Source organism: Martes martes (genome assembly GCF_963455335.1).
Source record: "Martes martes genome assembly, chromosome: 6".
Lineage (NCBI taxonomy): Eukaryota > Metazoa > Chordata > Mammalia > Carnivora > Mustelidae > Martes > Martes martes.
Genome location: NC_137893.1, coordinates 64,409,277 through 64,429,276, shown reverse-complemented (window position 1 = coordinate 64,429,276; position 20,000 = coordinate 64,409,277). Strand labels below are relative to the sequence as shown.

Genomic DNA, 20,000 nt, shown 5'->3' with positions numbered 1-20,000 from the left:
CATATCTCATTGTGGTTTTGATTTGTATTTCCCTGATGCCGAGTGATGTGGAGCACTTTTTCATGTGTCTGTTGGCCATCTGGATGTCTTCTTTGCAGAAATGTCTGTTCATATCCTCTGCCCATTTCTTGATTGGATTATTTGTTCTTTGGGTGTTGAGTTTGCTAAGCTCTTTATAGATTTTGGATACTAGCTCTTTATCTGATATGTCGTTTGCAAATATCTTCTCCCATTCTGTCAGTTGTCTTTTGATTTTGTTAACTGTTTCCTTTGCTGTGCAAAAGCTTTTGATCTTGATGAAATCCCAATAGTTCATTTTTGCCCTTGCTTCCCTTGCCTTCGGCGATGTACCTAGGAAGACGTTGCTGCGGCTGAGGTTGAAGAGGTTGCTGCCTGTGTTCTCCTCAAAGATTTTGATGGATTCCTTTCTCACATTGAGGTCCTTCATCCATTTTGAGTTTATTTTCATGTGTGGTATAAGGAAATGGTCCAGTTTCATTTTTTTGCATGTGGCTATCCAATTTTCCGAACACCATTTGTTGAAGAGACTGTCTTTTTTCCATTGGACATTCTTTCCTGCTTTGTCGAAGATTAGTTGACCATAGAGTTGAGGGTCTATTTCTGGGCTCTCTATTCTATTCCACTGATCTATGTGTCTGTTTTTGTGGCAGTACCATACTGTCTTGATGATGACAGCTTTGTAATACAGCTTTTGAAGTCTGGAATTGTGATGCCGCCAACTTTGGCTTTCTTTTTCAATATTCCTTTGGCTATTCGAGGTCTTTTCTGGTTCCATATAAATTTTAGGATTATTTGTTCCATTTCTTTGAAAAAAATGGATGGCATTTTGGTAGGGATTGCATTAAACATGTAGATTGCTTTAGGTAGCAAACACATTTTCACAATATTTGTTCTTCCAATTCATGAGCATGGAACATTTTTCCATTTCTTTGTGTCTTCCTCAATTTCTTTTATGAGTACTTTATAGTTTTCTGAGTATAGATTCTTTGCCTCTGTGGTTAGGTTTATTTCTAAGTATCTTATGGGTTTGGGTACAATTGTAAATGGGATTGACTCCTTAAATTCTCTTTCTTGTCTTGTTCTTGGTATATAGAAATGCAACTGATTTCTGTGCATTGATTTTATATCCTGACACATTACTGAATTCCTGTACAAGTTCTAGCAGATTTGGAGTGGAGTCTTTTGGGTTTTCCACATAAAGTATCATATCATCTGCAAAGAGTGATAGTTTGACTACTTCTTTGCTGATTTGGATGCCTTTAATTTCTTTTTGTTGTCTGATTACTGAGGCTAGAACTTCTAGTACTATGTTGAATAGCAGTGGTGATAGTGGACATCCCTACCATGTTCCTGACCTTTGCGGGAAAGCGCTCAGTTTTTCTCCATTGAGAATGATATTTGTGGTGGGTTTCTCATAGATGGCTTTGATGATATTGAGATATGTATGTACCCTCTATCCCTACACTTTGAAGAGTTTTGATCAGGAAAGAATGCTGTACTTTGTCAAATGCATTTTCAGCATCTATTGAGAGTATCATATGGTTCTTGTTCTTTCTTTTATTAATGTATTGTATCACATTGATTGATTTGCAGATGTTGAACCAACCTTGCAGCCCTGGAATAAATCCCACTTGGTCGTGGTGAATAATCCTTTTAATGTACTGTTGGTGAGAATTTTCGCATCTGTGTTCATCAAGAATATTGGTCTGTAATTCTCTTTTTTGATGGGATCCTTGTCTGGTTTTGGGATCAAGGTGATGTTGGCCTCATAAAATGAGTTTGGAAGTTTTCCTTCCATTTCTATTTTTTGGAACAGTTTCAGGAGAATAGGAATTAATTCTTCTTTAAATGTTTGGTAGAATTCCCCTGGGAAGCTGTCTGGTCCTGGACTTTTGTTTGTTTGGAGATTTTTGATGACTGTTTCAATCTCCTTACTGGTTATGGGTCTGTTCAGGTTTTCTATTTCTTCCTGTTTCAGTTGTGGTAGTTTATATGTCTCTAGGAATGCATCCATTTCTTCCAGATTGTCAAATTTGCTGGTGTATAGTTGCTCATAATACGTTCTTATAATTGTTTGTATTTCTTTGGTGTTGGTTGTGATCTCTCCTCTTTCATTCATGATTTTATTTTTTTGGTCCTTTCTCTTTTCTTTTTGATAAGTCTGGCCAGGGGTTTATCAATCTTATTAATTCTTTCAAAGAACCAGCTCTTAGTTTCATTGATTTGTTCCATTGTTTTTTTTTTGTTTGTTTGTTTGTTTGTTTCTATTTCATTGATTTTTGCTCTGATCTTTATGATTTCTCTTCTCCTGCTGGGTTTAGGCTTTCTTTGTTGTTCTTTCTCCAGCTCCTTTAGGTGTAGAGTTAGGTTGTGTATTTGAGACCTTTCTTGTTTCTTGAGAAAGGCTTGTATCGCTATATATTTTCCTCTCAGGACTGCCTTTGCTGGGCCCCACAGATTTTGAACCGTTGTATTTTCATTATCATTTGTTTCCATGAATTCTTTCAATTCTTCTTTAATTTCCTGGTTGACCTATTCATTCTTTAGAAGGATGCTCTTTAGTCTCCATGTATTTGTGTGCTTTCCAAATTTCCTCTTATGATTGAGTTCTAGCTTCAGAGCATTGTGGTCTGAAAATATCCAGGGAATGATCCCAATCTTTTGATACTGGTTGAGACCTGATTTATGACCCAGGATGTGATCTATTCTGAGAATGTTCCTTATGCACTAGGAAAGAATGTGTATTCTGTTGCTTTGGGGTGGAATGTTCTGAATATATCTGTGATGTCCATCTGATCCAGTGTCATTTAAGGCCTTTATTTCCTTGTTGATCTTTTGCTTGGATGATCTGTCCATTTCAGTGAGGGGAATGTTAAAGTCCCCTACTATTATTGTATTATTGTCTATATGTTTCTTTGATTTTGTTATTAATTGGTTTATATAGTTGGCTGCGCCCATGTTAGGGCCATAGATATTTAAAATTGTTAGATCTTCTTGTTGGACAGACCCTTTGAGCATGATATAGTGTCCTTCCTCATCTCTTATTATAGTCTTTGGCTTAAAATCTAGTTTATCTGATCTAAGGATTGCCACCCCAGCTTTCTTTTGATATCCATTAGCATGGTAAATTGTTTTCCACCCCCTCACTTTAAATCTGGAGGTGTCTTTGGGTCTAAAATGAGTTTCTTGTAGACAGGATATTGATGGGTTTTGTTTTTTTAATCCATTCTGATACCCTGTGTCTTTTGATTCGGGCATTTAGTCCATTTATGTTCAGGGTAACTATTGAGAGATATGAATTTAGTGCCATTGTATTGCCTGTAGGGTGACTATTACTATATATTGTCTCTCTTCCTTTCTGATCTACTACTTTTAGGCTCTGTCTTTGCTTAGAGGACCCCTTTCAATATTTCTTGTAGAGCTGGTTTGGTGTTTACAAATTCTTTTAGTTTTTGTTTTTTCTGGAAGCTTTTTATCTCTCCTTCTATTCTCAATGATAGCCTAGCTGGATATAGTATTTTGGCTGCATGTTTTTCTCATTTAGTTCTCTGAATATATCATGCCAGTTTTTCTGGCCTGCCAGGTCTCTGTGGATAAGTCTGCTGCCAATCTAGTATTTTTACCATTGTATATTACAGACTTCTTTTCTTGGGCTGCTTTCAGGATTTTCTCTTTGTCACTAAGACTTGTAAATTTTACTATTAGATGACGGGGTGTGGACCTATTCTTACTGATTTTGAGGGGGGTTCTCTGCGCCTCCTGGATTTTTATGCTTGTTCCCTTTGCCCTATTAGGGAAATTCTCTACAATAATTCACTCCAATATACCTTCTGCTCCCCTCTCTCTTTCTTCTTCTTCTGAATCTCAATTATTCTAATGTTGTTTCGTCTTATGGTATCAATTATCTCTCAAATTCTCCCCTCGTGGTCCAGTATTTGTTTGTCTCTCTTTTGCTCAGCTTCTTTATTCTCTGTCATTTGGTCTTCTATATCACTAATTCTCTCTTCTGCTTCATTTATCATAGCAGTAAGAACCTCCATTTTTGATTGTACCTCATTAATAGCTTTTTAAATTTCAACTTGGTTAGATTTTAGTTCTTTTATTTCTCCAGAAAGGGCTTTTATTTCTCCAGACAGGGTTTCTCTAATATCTTCCATGCCTTTTTCGAGCCCAGGTAGCACCTTGAGAATCATCATTCTGAACTCTATCTGACCTATTATCAATGTCCATATTGATTAGGTCCCTAGCCTTTGGTACTGCCTCTTATTCTTTTTTTTGTGCTGAGTTTTTCCGCCTTGTCATTTTACCCAGATAAGAATATATGAATGAGAGAATAAAATACTAAAAGGGTGGCAAAGACCCCAGGAAATTGTGCTTTAACCAAATCAGAAGAGACCCCAAATCATGGGTGTAAGAAAGGGGGTAAAAAGAAGTTCATAAAAAAAAATTTAAAAAATTAAAAAAAAAGAAAAATATAAAAAAGAATATATGTATATTAGACTGGTAAATAGAACAGGGTCACTCACTTAATTTTGGGAGTATTTTGGTCTCTTAGAAGAAACTACCTCCCAAAATTTTAAAGAATGAAAAACATATATAAGGGTAAATATGATGAAAGGATGGAATATGACTATAAAGAAGAAATTTTTTTTAAAAATTTCTAAAAAAGGAGTTGATAAGATAAGTTGGTTGGGAGAATAAAGAAGAAGAAAGTGGAGAGAATTTGCTCAGGCTGGAGACTAGAACAAAGCTCTGTGCTAGATTTAGGGTATATTTTGATGTATTAGTAGAAGTTGTATCCCAAAATTTTTTAAGAAGAAAAAACCCTATGTGAATACAAAAAATAAAGTTAGATACAATGAAGGATAAAATATGACTATAATAATGACAGTTCAAAAAAGATTTTTTTTAATGAAAAGTATTGTTAAGATAAAGTAGTTAAGAAACGTTAAAAGAGGAAAGAATAACAGTGAAAAAAATTTTAGCATAAGAAAGAAATAAAATTAAGAAAAATTAATTAACTTTGCAAGACTAAGGAATCATGGGTGGAAAGCCCTGAATTCCATGCTTTGCTTTCTCCTTCTCTGGAATTCCGCTGTTCTCCTTGGTAAGTGAACTTGGTCTTGCCTGGATTTCTTGCTGATATTCTGGGGGAGGGGCCTGTTCTAGTGATTCTCAAGTGTCTTTGCCCGAGGCAGAATTTTGCCGCCCTTACCAGGGGCTGGGCTAAGAATTCGCTCGGTTTCGCTTTCGGGAGCTTTTGTTCCTTGAACGCTCTCCGTAGAGTTCCGGAGGTCGGGAATGAAAATGGTGACCTCCCAATCTCCGGTGCAGAGTAGCTGAGAGCTCAGGGCCCCACTCCTCAGTGCGCCCTGGGAGACAAGCGCTCAATGACTCCCGTCTCCCTGGTTTCCAGCAGTGCTCCGGGCTCACCCAGCCCGTGACCAAGCATCTCTGTCTCTGGGACATAGCCCTGCCTGTAGTCTCCGAACCCCGCATATCCCTGCGCTCTTCCAGGGGTGTCTCCCCAGATGTTGTGGGGTCCCTTCTCAAAGAGCAGTGGCCTGATTGTGTCACGGGTCCCAATTTAAGGTAACCCCAAGTTGAGAGCTCACTCCTTGGCTCTGTCTCTGTAGCCGGCTTCCCTGCTCTAATACCTGTGAGCTCTGCGACACTCAGACACCCACAATCCTTCTGTGACCCTGTGGGACCTGAGACCACGCTGTCCCCACGTGGGCTTCACCCCGGCTTAGCCTCTGGAGCAATGTGCCTCAGTGGAGCAGACTTTTAAAAGTTCTGATTTTGTGCTCCATTGCTCTGCCGCTTGCCAGGAGCCGGCCCCTCCCCCTGCGGTCTATCTTCCCGTCGCTTTGGATTCACTTCTCCGCCGGTCTTACCTTTCAGAAAGTGGTCGATTTTCTGTGTCTATAATTGCTGCTCTTCTTCTCTTTGATCTCCTGTTGGATTTGTAGGTGTTCGGAATGGTTTGATAAACTATCTAGCTGATCTCCTGCTACCTGATGTCCTCCCAGCCTGCTACTCCTCTGCCATCTTGACTCCTCCTCCCCAAGTATAACTTTTGACTCCCTCAACACTTAACTGCTAATGGCCTACTGCTGACCAGAGGGCTTGCCAATAACATAAACAGTTGAACACATATTTTGTCCATTATATGTATTGTATACTGTATTATATTTTGTCCATTATATATACTGTATTCTTACAATAAAGTAAGCTAGAGGAGAAAACATTATTAATTTCATAAGGCAAATGCTTTTACATGACTGTACTATGTTTATTGAAAAAATGTGCATATGAGTGGACCCATACAGTTCAAGCCTGTGTTGTTCAAGGATCAACTGTAGTATAATTTTAGACTGAGGCATATCTGAGATTTTGAGTTGTGGTAAGAAATGAGATACAGGCTAAGTTATACTTCACAGCTCACATTGATACTTCCAGAACATAAACTCCATTCCATGTTTAATGGCCTTGGGGTTTTTTGAATAACTGAGAGGAGAACAGATAATATTTATTCAGATTGAAGAATGATATAGACAATTTTTTTTTAAAATTTTATTTACTTATTTGAGAGAGAAAGAGAGTGAGCACTAACGGGGGCCAGAGGGAGAGGGAGAAGCAGGGTCCCTGCAGGGAGCCCAGTGACCAGACTTGATCCCAGGATCATGATCTGAGCTGAAGGCAGACACTTAACCCATTGAGTCACCCAGGTGCTCTCGTTTCCAAAATGTGAATTGCTCTTTCTCTACCACTTGTTTGTATTTCGTAGATATATGTATTTGTCGTAGTAATGTCTGGTCCTGGTCCAGAAGTCAGAAAGAGATTTACAGAATCAAGTTGTCTTCTGAGCCTTATTCATGTGCAATATTCTCTCTTCTGACAACCCAGAAACTTAAGGAAAAAAGTAACAAAAGATACTTGCTAAGCAGGATAGCAGTTAAAATGGTATATACAAAAAACAAAAAAAAAGTTGCCATTTCTAGGCTCAATCTAATTTGGGGGAAGGGTGAGGGCTCAGAACTGTCTGTCTACCTGAGAATTTCTAACCTCCTTGTATCCCATTGAAGCAAATGTTTGGCTCTCCTTAGCTACACAGAAAGGGTAGGTGTATGGCGATTTTTGAAAAACAGAGTTACTAGCTAGTGAACTACTTGGCAGAAAAAGGAATAAAAAGAGGGGAGAGGGTGCAAATAAAGCTGATTCTAAGTATTGTTTTTCTGTAGTAAACATTTGGGGGTGGAAGAGACCTTAGGGACCATCTATTCCAATCTCTCAGTGCCCACGGAGGGATCCCCTCTGTAGAAGTCTCAGCAGAAACCAGCTTATTTTTGAACCCTCCCTGAAATAGGCAGCTAAGTGCTTCATACGGTCAAGTATTAAGAGCTGCCCATTAATTACAGAAAGCACTGAGCTGAGCTCTGCCTTCTAGCAAACCCTGGATAGGTGTTTTAATTCCATTCTCTGAAGCAATAAATACCTGTCTAATGTCCTCATTCATAGGAAGTCCTCTGCATATGGTAGTGCTCTGGGCTTCACTGAAGCCTGGATTCCCCCCAGACTTCCCCTTATGTCCTGCCTACCAGACTCTCTTTGAGGTGTTTTCTGTTTTTAAAGCCTTTGTTAAAACACAATGCTCAGAATGAACAAACGTTCTAGATTTTGAGGGTTCAAATGAGGTAGATTGCTAGGAAGAAAATCGACTAATGTCTTTATTGTACTTCTGTTTGTACTATTTTGGGGAGTGAAGTTAAATGTTTAAGGTTCATCATTATGCCTGAATTAAAGGTGTTTCCACTTGAAAGTGTTGTTTAAATCTGTAATTTCATTAATCTTTCATTTTGGAAGCAGGTGGCAGCAAGCTGGCAGGAAATATGGGGACTTAGGGAAAGCAAACACATTCTATTTGCTAATGATCACTAAGCATTTGTAACCAAGGTAAGCTTATTACAGAAAGGAAGTTGGCTCAAGGGTAAAGGCAGAGCGTTTAGAAATCCTAATGTTCTTCCTTGCATGCTGAAGTCAGTTAGCAGAGATCAACTATTAGCTGCTACATAAGGAAGGGATTTGTCTACACGATGTAATTTTTGTTATTGGGACTGCCTGCCTGCCTGAGATCCTATTACTTGTTAATTCATGATTTCCCCATGAGTAGGAGAAGGTACTAGCATTTCTAAAGCTTGTGTGAATCACATGTCCTCCTCACTTCCTGCCAGGTCTCAGATATTCGTCTTTGAATAATATATATACTCCTTTTAAAGAAGTATAATCAAAAGGCAATACCCAGTTTCTCCCACGTTTAAAGAGCATGTTGATCCAAAGCCCCTGTGAGCCCCCTCTGTTCCCATAGCCTCCCATTCTCGGGGGGACCACGATCCTGAACTTTCATGTTCATCATTTCTTTGTCTTTTTCTTTCTTTTCCGTTTCTTTTTCTTTCTTTTCCTTTTCTTCTTTTTCTTTTTTTCTTTCCCTTCCCTTCCCTTTCTCCTCCTCCTCTTCCTCCTCCTCCTCTTTTTTAAAGTAAACTAAGTGCTTCATACAGTCAAGCATTAAGAGCTGCCCATCGATCACAGAAAGCACTGAGCTGAGCTCTGCCTTCTAGCAAACCCCGGATAGGTATTTTAATTCCATTCTCTGAAGCAACAAATACCCATCTAATGTATTATACAAGCCCTAATGTGTGTATGCTTAGTAAAAACAAAACAATAACTGAGCCCCAAAGTCCCAGAATTCTGTGTCATTCTCATGGGTTCCATAATCAGTGTCAGCGTCATACCTTTGGTCAAGGCATTTGGAATCTGAGAGCTATTAGACATTATCCATTGGAAGTCAGAAACAGATACACGTACAGTCAGTAAGGGTTTCTTACTATTTACAAAGCTTCTTAATTTCCAATGTTTTGATTATGTCCAAAATCCAAAACTGGAAGGAACCACTGACACATTTTTTTAGCCTGGGTTTGCACAGTGAAGGGCATGTGCTGAAAACCTTGGCTTTGCTGAGAACTCCTCTTCTTCCTTCTCCATCTCCTCCTCCTCTTCCTCTTTTTTAAAGTAAGTTCTTTGCTCAACCTGGGGCTTAAATTTGCATTCCCAAGATCAAGAGTCCCATGCTCTACCAACTACATCAGCCAGGTGCCCCTTCCTTGTTTATCAAATTGTTATAGTTTTTACCACATATATATGAATAGTGTTCAATTTTGCAAGTTTTGGGCCTTTATGTAAATGGAATTATCCTCTGTATTCTTCAGAGAATCACTCTTTTTGCTCAACATGTTTGCGAGACTCATTCATGTTTCACATATAGGTGTATACTTGATTCATTTTCATAGCTTTTTCCTGTCGATAAATATTGGTGCTTTTTCAAGGTCTCTTTTTTTCAATGAATAATTGTCACCTTCGCGAAGTGGGGATCCTCGTGATCAGAGCCGAAATGATGGGGGGGCTACCGACTGATGATCAGTAGATGATTTTATTTCTTACAATCACTATGGTACTTTACACAAGATCCGGTTACAAACAGGATATAGATTTACGTGCAGGACGTGAACTGCATGTGAGATGTGAGCTACGTGCGGGTCATGGGCTAGTGTAGGCAATCAAGTGTGACAAGTGAACAACAATGATGATCTCTTAGCTTGAAACGACAAGAGCAAGTTAAGTGTTCTCCACACTTAGCAGATCCATCTAAAGGAGGACATGAAAACACTCCAGAGATCCTCCCATTTTTATTCCGGGTGTCGGCCCAGGAAGACTCTTGCCCTCCATCTCCTGGAGTCTTCTCACAGGATCCGACAGGACTCCAGTCACATTGGCGAATTCGGGTTGTGTTCCAACAATAATGCTTCTTTGGAAATTCTTATATATGCCTCCTGGTGCTTTTCCCATTGCTGACATTTTCAAGTACTCCTTTTGTGGCAGGTACTCCTCTAATCACTTTAAATGTAGTGATTCATTTAAACTTCCCACAACCCTATGAGGTAGGTACAATTATGATTCCCATTTCACAGATGAGGGAATTTGGTCCAAAGAGGTTAAGTAAATTGCCTAAGGTGACAAGCCTAAGAAGAGACAGGGCTGGATTTTGAACCAAGCTTTTTACCTTCAGTTTGTACTTTCAGTCAGGATACTATCCTGATTCATCTGTTAATCAGTCACTCAGTCAATAGGATATGTTCCAGGGCTTTTTATTCATTTGTCAGTATATACCTTTTTTAGTCAAATTGTTAGTAAGTTAGTTAATTGTTAGTTAATTTTGTTAGTAAATTCTTTTAGAAGCACAAAGCCCATAAATCTAATAAATATCCAATATCCCATGCCTCCTTTTTGGGAATTGGGATTAAAATTCCCATGATTTCTGGCCCCCCTTACATAAAATATTCTGAAGTATCTGCATTTTGAATCAATTTCAGAAAGGGAGAGGAATGCAATTCATGAGAAGAAAGAATATTATGTAAACTATTTTAACCATATGAGCCTTTCAAGAGCGCTGGCTAATTCGTATGTCCCACAGACATCAGTTCCAGGGACAGACAAATGGTGGATAGTATTTATCCCCATCAGTATTCGTTGTCTCAGTGACCTGTGTATGAAAACATAAACATGAGGCATATGTCCATTTTCTGAGTTTGTGGGAAGCCTCCAAGTACTACCTAATCCAGAGAATGAGAGATTGAGAAATCAAAAGAAATCTGTTGAGGGGTATGGGATAAAACACCTCATCTGCTACCAAATTTAGTAAAACACCAGTGATAGGTTTTAGGTAAAAACACGGACAGGGAGCCATCCCTGAGGACAGAAGAATCCCCCTCTATCTGCACAAACACAACATAACATACTAGCTCTCGCCTCTTTCTGAACAGAGCTTGGGTTGTAGCAATAGGAACATTAACCTGGCATCTTCTCTGGCACTCAGAAATTAACACCAACTGGAAAATCTGTTAAAAACTAAAACTAACAAAGTAAGAAAGAAGTCTTGCAGCTACTGCAGGTAAATGAGTCTGGAGGAATATCAGTGATAAACATGAATGTTTATCCAGGATTTATAGTGTAACCCAAGGTTGCTTCCAAGCACCTGTCACTGAAGATCCCAAAGACTGCACGAGGAAAGTAATAGGAACTAAGCACAGGAGGCCAATATCTCACAGGGAAATAAGTGACCACCTAATAAAATATCGTTTTGGAGAGGTCCAGTTATCCATAAAGGACTGACAGCTCTTTCCTCTTAATAACTGCAATTTTTGGTTACTATCCAACAAAAAAAATTTAAATAATTAAATTTAGAAAAAATAACACATAATCTGCCATTTAAACAGTTCTAGTTTCATTAAGACTGAGGCTTCATAAAGTTAATCTAAGTATAGTTAAAATAAGAGTTTGTTACATTTTTTGAGTGAAAAGAGCAAGATATGAAAGAGTTCAGTATATTCCCTCTTTTTGGGAAAAATATACACATATATACATTGAAAGTGCCTGGAAAATTCTACCAAGTAATCAACCTAGGCACTATTGACATTATGGACAAGAGAACTATTTGTTATGAGGGGCTGCCCTGTGCATGCTAGGATGTCTAGCAGTATTCCTGGCCTCTCCCACCAAGCCCCACACTAGCAGCACCTTTCCCCTGAGTCACAACAATCAAAAATGTCTCCAGCCATTGCCAGATGTCTGCTGGGGTGAAAACTCACTCCCTGTTGAGAAGCATTTCTCTCCCTAATATGTTTGCAGTAGTTAAACCTGGGAGGGGGTCCGGCAGGTAATTTTTATCCTCCTCCCCTTCACTTCTAGTTACTCTGCAATGAATATGTCTACCTTTATCTCCTATACTGAAAAATAAGAGCAATTAAAATACCTACGACCGTAGCAGTCTTGGGTAAAAAACAAGAGGCATGTGCTTTTTGGCACAGTCTTGGAAAAAACAGAAACCACCAGTAGATAGAAGATTTATGGAAGATATCATGAAGGGAACCACAAAGAAAACAGGGAAAACCGGTTCTTCCAAGATAGGTTAGCAAAGATTCCCATCAAGATGTGAGGGCTGTAATGTGTGGGCCAGAATGTGATTTATGATCCGGGTTCACTCATCCGTGCTGATGGCGCCCTCTGTTTAATGTTCTCATCAGATTTACCATGCTGGGCATACTTGCGCTCTGGGATGTACAAATAGTTTTTCTCTGCATCGATTTCCCGGGAGTTGGCTCAACCTGGGGGCTTGTAGGCTGGTAGGGGTCAGTGTCCTTCTTCACGTCTCTCCTTCCCATGCACATGATGTGACACTAGGCTTCACTTGCTTTGTAGTGGGTGTGTTTTCATTCACCCAATGTAGAATTCGTGGGGTCTGGAAGTAGGGTGACGATTTGAAGCTTTCACGAGGAAACCCTACCTAAAGTAGAAGAGGTAGAAGCAACACAACTTCTGAAATGCTCAGTACTCCTGCCATGCTTGAATGACAAGAGATGTAAAAGCCACTCAGAATTAGATTCCCTTTTCCAAAACCATTGGCGATTTCAGTTTGAAGGCATCAAGTAAGAGGTAAAGTACAATGGTGCTTTCAGGTAAGAAAAACCAGGTGAGGCACACGTGGGCTTTGAGTTGAAATAGTCGTGTCCAAAAGGCCTGTCTTTCTGGTGTTAAGCACCATGTTCTGGTCATTAATAACAATAAACACATGGCACTCACTATGTGCTGGACACCATTCTCAGTGCCTTCTGTATTCCAACACTGTTCATGTCAAAACAGCCCTGAGGGAGATGTCATCCCTATTTCATAGGTGAGGACACTAGGACACAGCAGGTGCTCAAGTAAATATTTTGTGACTAAAACAAATAAGCCAAACTATCAGCAATCACTTTGTTTGCTCTCTGCTCTTAGTAACGACTCGTTCTTTCCCTCTCCTCAACTTCTTTTAAGTTAGTGTTATAAATTTGTTCTTCAAAACGAACAGAGTCACGTCTACCAAGATTAAGAGGAACAGAACACTCTGGTTAATGTAATTATGGTCTAAATTAAGTCCGTAAATCAGAAACGGTTTGGACTTGTGGACACTCTCTAAAGACCACGGCTCCAGGATCCATCTCTCCTACCAGGGGTGTCTGCCCTTGCCAAAATATAAGTGAGGAAATACCGATGTTACCTGTTTTCCTGCAAAAGCATCGAAGGATCATGAGCACACGATTAAAACAAACATATATTAAGGTCAAATAATATGATATTGCTGCTTCTGCAAGTCAAAAATTGTCAAATATCAATAATTTTATGTGGTTCAACTTAGAGATTTTGTCATATATTAATGCAGTCACTAGAGTTGAACTTTCTAGGTGAATGGTGAAGGAGATGAGACTAATTGCTGGAAATTACCTAGGATGGTGTTGTTTATGGTACACTTTAGTTCCCACAGTGATTTGTGGCAAATTTTCATACATTCTCCCGTACCTATTTGTTTACCTTTTTTCTTTTTTTGTATCCTTGTTTATAGATTTAAAAATTCTGTAGGTGGGACTATTCATTCAGACATATTCCATGGAGTTTTTCAGCATTGCTCATTCAAATAGAATATTTAGTATTATAATGGTAACATAGTGCTTCAACAGATAAATGCATTCCAGTCTATTGATTATTCAAATATCTTTCTAAACACACATACCCAGAAATAAATGTACTATTCTATCACAAAAGGTGGCATTTTCTTTCAGGTTAGCCCCCTACTAAACGAGCCTACAATGTTATTGAGAGGACATTTTCTGACTACAAAACAGTAATGGCAATTTAAGTCAACACTCCAGAAGGTCTCATAAAATATTAATATGGCCACTTTAAATAGCCATACTTAAATGAATGAGGGGCTCATTCAGGTCCCATACATCGTTACTTTCCCCCTTACACTTACATCCTGATGAGAAGTGTTAGAATCCTCCACAATATTGAGGGTGATAAAATTAAGCACATTTTTTTGAGCAGGTACAAAGAATCTTTTGTCAAATTCATTTCCATAAATCAAAATCTATAAAGAGAGAAGAGAATGGTTTTCACCTTTTCACTTGAGAGAGACATGAAAAACAGCTGTTAAGTAGAACTTATACTGTCATCACGTAGTTCTAAAAACCTGTTCTTACCAACTCATGAAAGTGACAGTTGTTATCAGAATAAACAGAAAGCCTCATTCACATGGAGGCAAGAGACCTCAGACACACACACAAAGGCTTATGGAAGTGACAGTGGTCCCTGGGCGGGTGGTGGGGGTATCCTGTCCAAGGATCACAGTAGAAAGCCCCCTCTCCTAACTGGCCCAGGGAATTCAGGGCACTTATTTAATTTCTTGAGCCTCAGTTTTTAATTGTGTAAAATCAGAATTCCTGCCACGTGAGAAGTGGCAAGGGCTGAGGGAGAGAGTTTGGAAATCGCTTTGTTAATTACCGTTGACCATGTATGTCAACTAGCAGTGGTTTCCTGGACTCCCAGGCCTGGCTGGAATACACTCTGGACATGAAATGTGGATGGGCATGCAAACTAGATGCAAAGAGGGAAGGTGGCTCGTGAGTAGGGATGGTTTCCCTCACTTCCCCCACAGCTATCTAATCCCACTGTAATGGGGCCAAAAAGGGAAATCCATCTGCCTGTTTATGGCTGATAGAGAAACTCTAAATCATGTCAGGAAAACTGGTTTGAGGTTAAAATGGTGCTGGGGATATGTAGAAGGTGTCTTTTGCGAAGTCCAGTCATGTCTTGAGTTTGAATTCTCATTGTCCACCCCGTGATGTGAGTTCAATTAACATTTACAAAGTAGGGTACGTTCTTCAGCCTCATTCTCTCATAACATTTTGGTTTCAGAAAGTCTCACGTGCTCAATTCTACAGTGAATGTTCCTCCTAGGAATGTCTCCTTGGTTGAAAATCACCTACCCCTATGTGACGCCACAATTCAGCCTAGTCCTCTGAATACAGTCTCTGGTCTCTGGACTGAACCTAACCTACTTAAAACATGCCATGACAACAATGACCGATGGCACTCAGTAGACAGCAGAACATGTTTGCACAATAAACCTAATAAACTATAATTGTATTTTAGTACCAGGGGATTATGGAGAGCAGAAGTATTTCTCAAAGATGGCCCCAAAAGAGGTGGTCCAGTTGGGCTATCAAGGAAAAGGTCAGAACCCAGAAAGATACGTCCTTATTTTGTCACCTCTCCTAGACTAGTGAGAAAGTTGGCTGCATCTCTTACCGGGAAGTATTTAATGGAATCCGTATTTGAGTTGCTTTCAGTCTGCCAACTGCTTAAATGTTCTCCACTGGAAATTCATTCCTACCACTTGACCACTGATCAAGCTGTAAACAGAGCACTTTTTCCAAATACAGAAACAATTTCTTCAGTCTGCTTTGTTTCCTTTTGCTTGCTCTGCATTTCAGTTTTATTTGACATATGGCAGAGAACCCTTCATTTTAGGGGAAGGTATGAAAGGACAGAGATTCAAAAATATAGCTTCTCACTTTTGAAAATCACAAAATCCCCTTTGGATTCCTTAGAGGACAGTTTCAACTTGTGCTCTGTGCAGCGTGAGGGAAGAGGAAAGCAGGGCTCCTGTCACCATGGCCATCCCATTGCTGGCGATGGAGCCAGGCTAGGGGAAGCGGGGTGACGTTTGTCCTGGGCCAGAGGGTTTGGAAGAGGGAGATGGAAGAATAATGGACGAGGGGCCATTTGAGGAAGGTCAACTTTAGGCTTAATTTTCAATATTCAGGTTTTGAGTGGAAAGTCCTCTGACCCTTGGGGAAGCATAAATACACAAATGCCAAGCTCCTAACCCTCTGTCTCCTAACAGGAATGAGACTCTTCAGCCAAGCTCAGAAAACATGAGAAGAAGGCAAAAGGAGGGAGAGAGAAGCCATGTGAATGTGGGAGTAAGTGTGGATTTGCTGATCGCAGACGCTCGTGCAGCCCGTGAGTGATACCTAAATGCAGCTTGCAGAGCTGCCATTTGTACCTCGGAGGGTGAGCAAAGCCTGCTGTCTGCAAGTGTTGTTAGAATAGTGTTTTGTTTCTAACGTTTGATGTTCTTGAAGACCACAGAACTTCTCTTGACGAAAGGGACTATAATTAAGAAATGAAAAGATGTGTGTAAAATTCTAGTTGCTTTTTTTCCACGGAAGATGCTTCTTGGCAGCAGATATCAGGACGGGTGCTGAGAGTTCCTTGGGAAGATGCAAACACGCTCTAATGCTGGCCAAGTTCAACGACAGAGCCCCAGGCTGCTCAATGCATTTATGGCAATGGTTGTTTCTGCCTTTGTCTCAACCTGTTCCTGGTGGATTTACCCAAACCTTGTTTTTAACTGCCACACTTCTAGTTTCCTCAGAGTTCCTTCCTCAGACCAGCTGAGACTTTTTAAGCTTACCTTTCAAAGTACGGACACACAGCTTCTCGGAAGGCCGAGCGAGGCGAGGAGGCCCTGGGACGAAGGACTCCACGTGGACGCAGTACAGAGTGTCTGGCTCCAGCCAGCCCAGCACCAGCGTGTGGTTGGTCACACACTGGGACCACTAGGGCAGGGGATGGCAAACAGCAGTTAGAGCCACGGAATTCCAGTACCACCCAGACAGACAGCTCTAGAAGGAGATAGAACACTGAGATACCACTAAATCCTTCTTTATCGCTGCAAGCTGGGCTTTAAAAAAAAAAAAAAAGTTTTATTTAAATTCAATTTAGTTAACATATACTGTCATGCATTTTTTAAAATTTAAGTAGAATTATGAACATTTTTCCATATTAATAAATGGAGATCTGAGTTAAGATTTAAAATTTTTTTTTTCTAGCAACAGCTTTAAAATACACTTTTCCTTTAGCTCAGCAGAGCATGGTCAGGAATTGGGACCATTCTGGGAACAATTCTAAATAAGAACGTAAGGACGGGTTTCTTGCTCATCTTGCCCTGTGTCCTTGCTGACATTTTTTCTTTCTTGGAGAGTGATTGACAGATGCCATGCAAGTCGAAGCTCTCCATCAGAGTGAGGCGGAAAATCGCTCCACACCCAATAGCAACATCAGACCCCACTGACAGAGAGGGTCTGTAAGGGACATCCGAAGGACGTCGTTGAGATGTCTATGTATCAGCTTCCACTATATCTTGCCCAGCATGTCTTTGAATATCACACCTTCCCAGATTCCCTGCCCCTGGGCTGCTCATTCCAACACTAGCTGCAGCAAGTGTACAGATGCAAGGCCCCTCTCCCATCCCAGGCTCACCGTTCTATTAGATTGAGTATTATATACAGACACATTATACTTCAGATTAGAGTATATCTGTTGCATGGAAAGAGAACTGTCTTCTGGATTTCTCTTCCACTTCTCCGGAGCCGTCAGAACAATGGAAATGGATCTCTCATCTGTCGTCAAAGCGATCCCTGGTGGGCCAATTTGTGCTTGAAGGGGAGGGGAGAGGGAGTTATCATATTCAGATGTAGAAATCACCGTGGATAAAACTACAATGTAATCCTACTGGAATCAAAGTCTAAAGCCCCCCTCTTAGTTGAGATGACTCAGATTGTCCTCAGGTGAGTCCGAGTTATGCCACATCTTGAAACAATCATTTCATGCTCCCTGATACAATATGAACACAGAAAATTCAAGTCTTGTATTTACTTGGTGCCTAATCTCCTGGATAAACAGGTGGTAAATACAACTAAAAGTGTTTACAACACTCCTGTGACTTGAAAAGTTGGTGATAAATAACATTAACCTGATTTGATGTGTGGTGGAAATCAGCCATGGAGGAATGAAATAGTGTTAAATAACTTAGAATGGTCTAGAACAGAGGTTTGCAAACTTTTGCTATAAAGGTTCAGACAGGAAGTACTTTAGGCTTTACAGGCCATATGATCTCTGTTGCAGCTCTTATTTATATAAATGTCAAAAGCATTCTTAGCTCTCGGCCCGTAGACAAATGGAAAGGGGGCTGAGCTGCATTTGGTCTGAGGACATAGTTTGCTGAAGTCTGATCTAGAAGGGCACCATTGGAGAGATTCTGGCTCCGGTGAGAAGCTCTTGTAAACTTCATTATGGCAGCTCTGAGTGGGTCCTCTATGGCTGAATCAGCCACAGAATAAGGGATGGAAAAATGAAAAAAGCAAACATCAGGAAGGTGTCACCTGAATTCTGAGTTACACCTAGAAATACGTCATCACATTACCATATTCAGAACAAGAAGACACTTAGTTTGACAATCAGTAATCTTGAACCAATCTTGTGGTCCTATATCCGTGGTTATAAACCCACAGGAATAAAAAAAAAAAGTCTGTCAGTTCCTCACTAAATAGTCTGTATGAAATAATGAAACAAAATTGAATTTTGATATTATTGGCATCTATTGTTAATTTTGACTCTGGGAGAGATCTTAGTGCTGATCAGAGGAAACTCTCATTGTAAAGATGAAACTCAGAGATGCAGTGAGGTGGGGCTTCTTGGGCTGGTTCACCCAGCGGCTGAGGGACAGAGCACAGAACAGATTTCTCAGGCCTGTCTATATGTATTATATTCCTATATGTCTATTGGAATACCGAGGCCTATAAGGCTGAGGTAGTCTACTTGACAGTCAGATGAATTTGGTATTATCTGTGCTTTCAGACAGTTCTGTTACTTTCTAAGACTAGATAGATTTATCTGGTTTCTGCCCATTTGGAATAATTCATTTCCCAAATGGCCTTACCTTTGGCATGATATTGATGCTTGTGATCTCCACAGAGAGATCAGAGCAGGTCCTATTGATATTTCTGCATTCGGATTTATTCAACCACTTTTTAAACCCATATCTGCTGAGAAAGAAACTGAATTAATAATGAGGTGCTCTCTATGCTTTCCAGTAAGAAAAAAAAAACCGATTATTATACAAACTGAATATGGGCACTTGAGAGGCTCAGATGATTAAGGGTCTGACTCTTGATTTCTGCTCAGATCATGATCTTAGGGTCCGGAGATGGAGCCCCTCATAGGGCTTCACACTGGGCATGGAATGTCCTTAAGATTGTCTTTCTCCCTCTGCCAACCTCTGCCTCCTGTTCTAGGGCTCCCTCCATCAAAACAAACAAACAAATAAAATAAAAAAAATATATATGTAAAATAAAATACAAACAGCAACAAAAAACTCAGTGGAAGTTCAGACCTTCACTGCAGAGCAACAAAAGTGCTTGTCATTGAGTTAAAAAAGAATCCACATTTGCTGCTGGCAATTTTTTTCATTACCCCTCATGAACATGAATCAGAGTTTCTGCAATCACCTCTCCTTTTTGTGAGTTATAATGTAGATAGTACATTTTGAAAGAGTGTATTGTTTTTATTATTCTTGGTCTACAGTAAAAATTTTACATACCATGTGATTAATACTTCTAGTAATTATTTATGCAAGATTTTAGTACATTATGCCTATGAAGGTCAATTTGATGGGCTATTATTAGAAATGTTAGTCATTTTTTTTTCTTGGAAGAAAAAGTATCTTGACATTCTCATAAGATTTGAAAATCTACTTGCTCTGAAGGGAAAATTCAGTAGTTGGAGGGCATGCCACAGTAATTATAGTGATGGTGATGATAGGGACTAGGTTGTTGATACCGATTTCTCCTTTCTTTTATTAAAGACACACACCTCTAGCAGGTAGAGGGGGGAAATATTTTTAACACTTTTCAGGTGGGTAACACTGAGGTATAGAGAGTTGAAGTGCCACTGGCTGAGCCAGTGAGAGAGGGTTGCGTGGGAGGCTAGGAAGGCATTAAAGCAGGTATGCTGGGGTTTTAGAAAGCTAACAGATGTAGCATGGAGAATGCAGGGGGTAAGGGTGGCACTCCTGGAACACATGGAGAGATACTACGGTTGTCCAGCTGGAAGATGTCGGTGACTTGGACAAGGATGGTGGTAGTAGAACAAATGACAAGACAAAAGGAGGAACTATTGAGGAAACAGGACTTGGTGACTGAGTG

At 39.9% G+C, this 20,000-nt stretch overlaps 1 pseudogene across 1 annotated transcript in view; it reads right to left on the bottom strand.

Annotated features, from left to right (window-relative positions):
- Positions 1–19,340, bottom strand: part of LOC308344328 (interleukin-20 receptor subunit alpha-like) — a 52,461-nt pseudogene extending 33,121 nt beyond the window's left edge. Inside the window, exons 1-5 of the transcript in view lie at positions 19,270–19,340; positions 18,668–18,839; positions 17,278–17,453; positions 16,407–16,574; positions 13,925–14,038 (exon numbers count right to left, since the gene is read on the bottom strand). The product of the transcript in view is annotated as an interleukin-20 receptor subunit alpha-like (transcript). The remainder of the gene's footprint in view (positions 1–13,924; positions 14,039–16,406; positions 16,575–17,277; positions 17,454–18,667; positions 18,840–19,269) is intronic.
- Between the last annotated feature and the right edge of the window lie 660 nt (positions 19,341–20,000).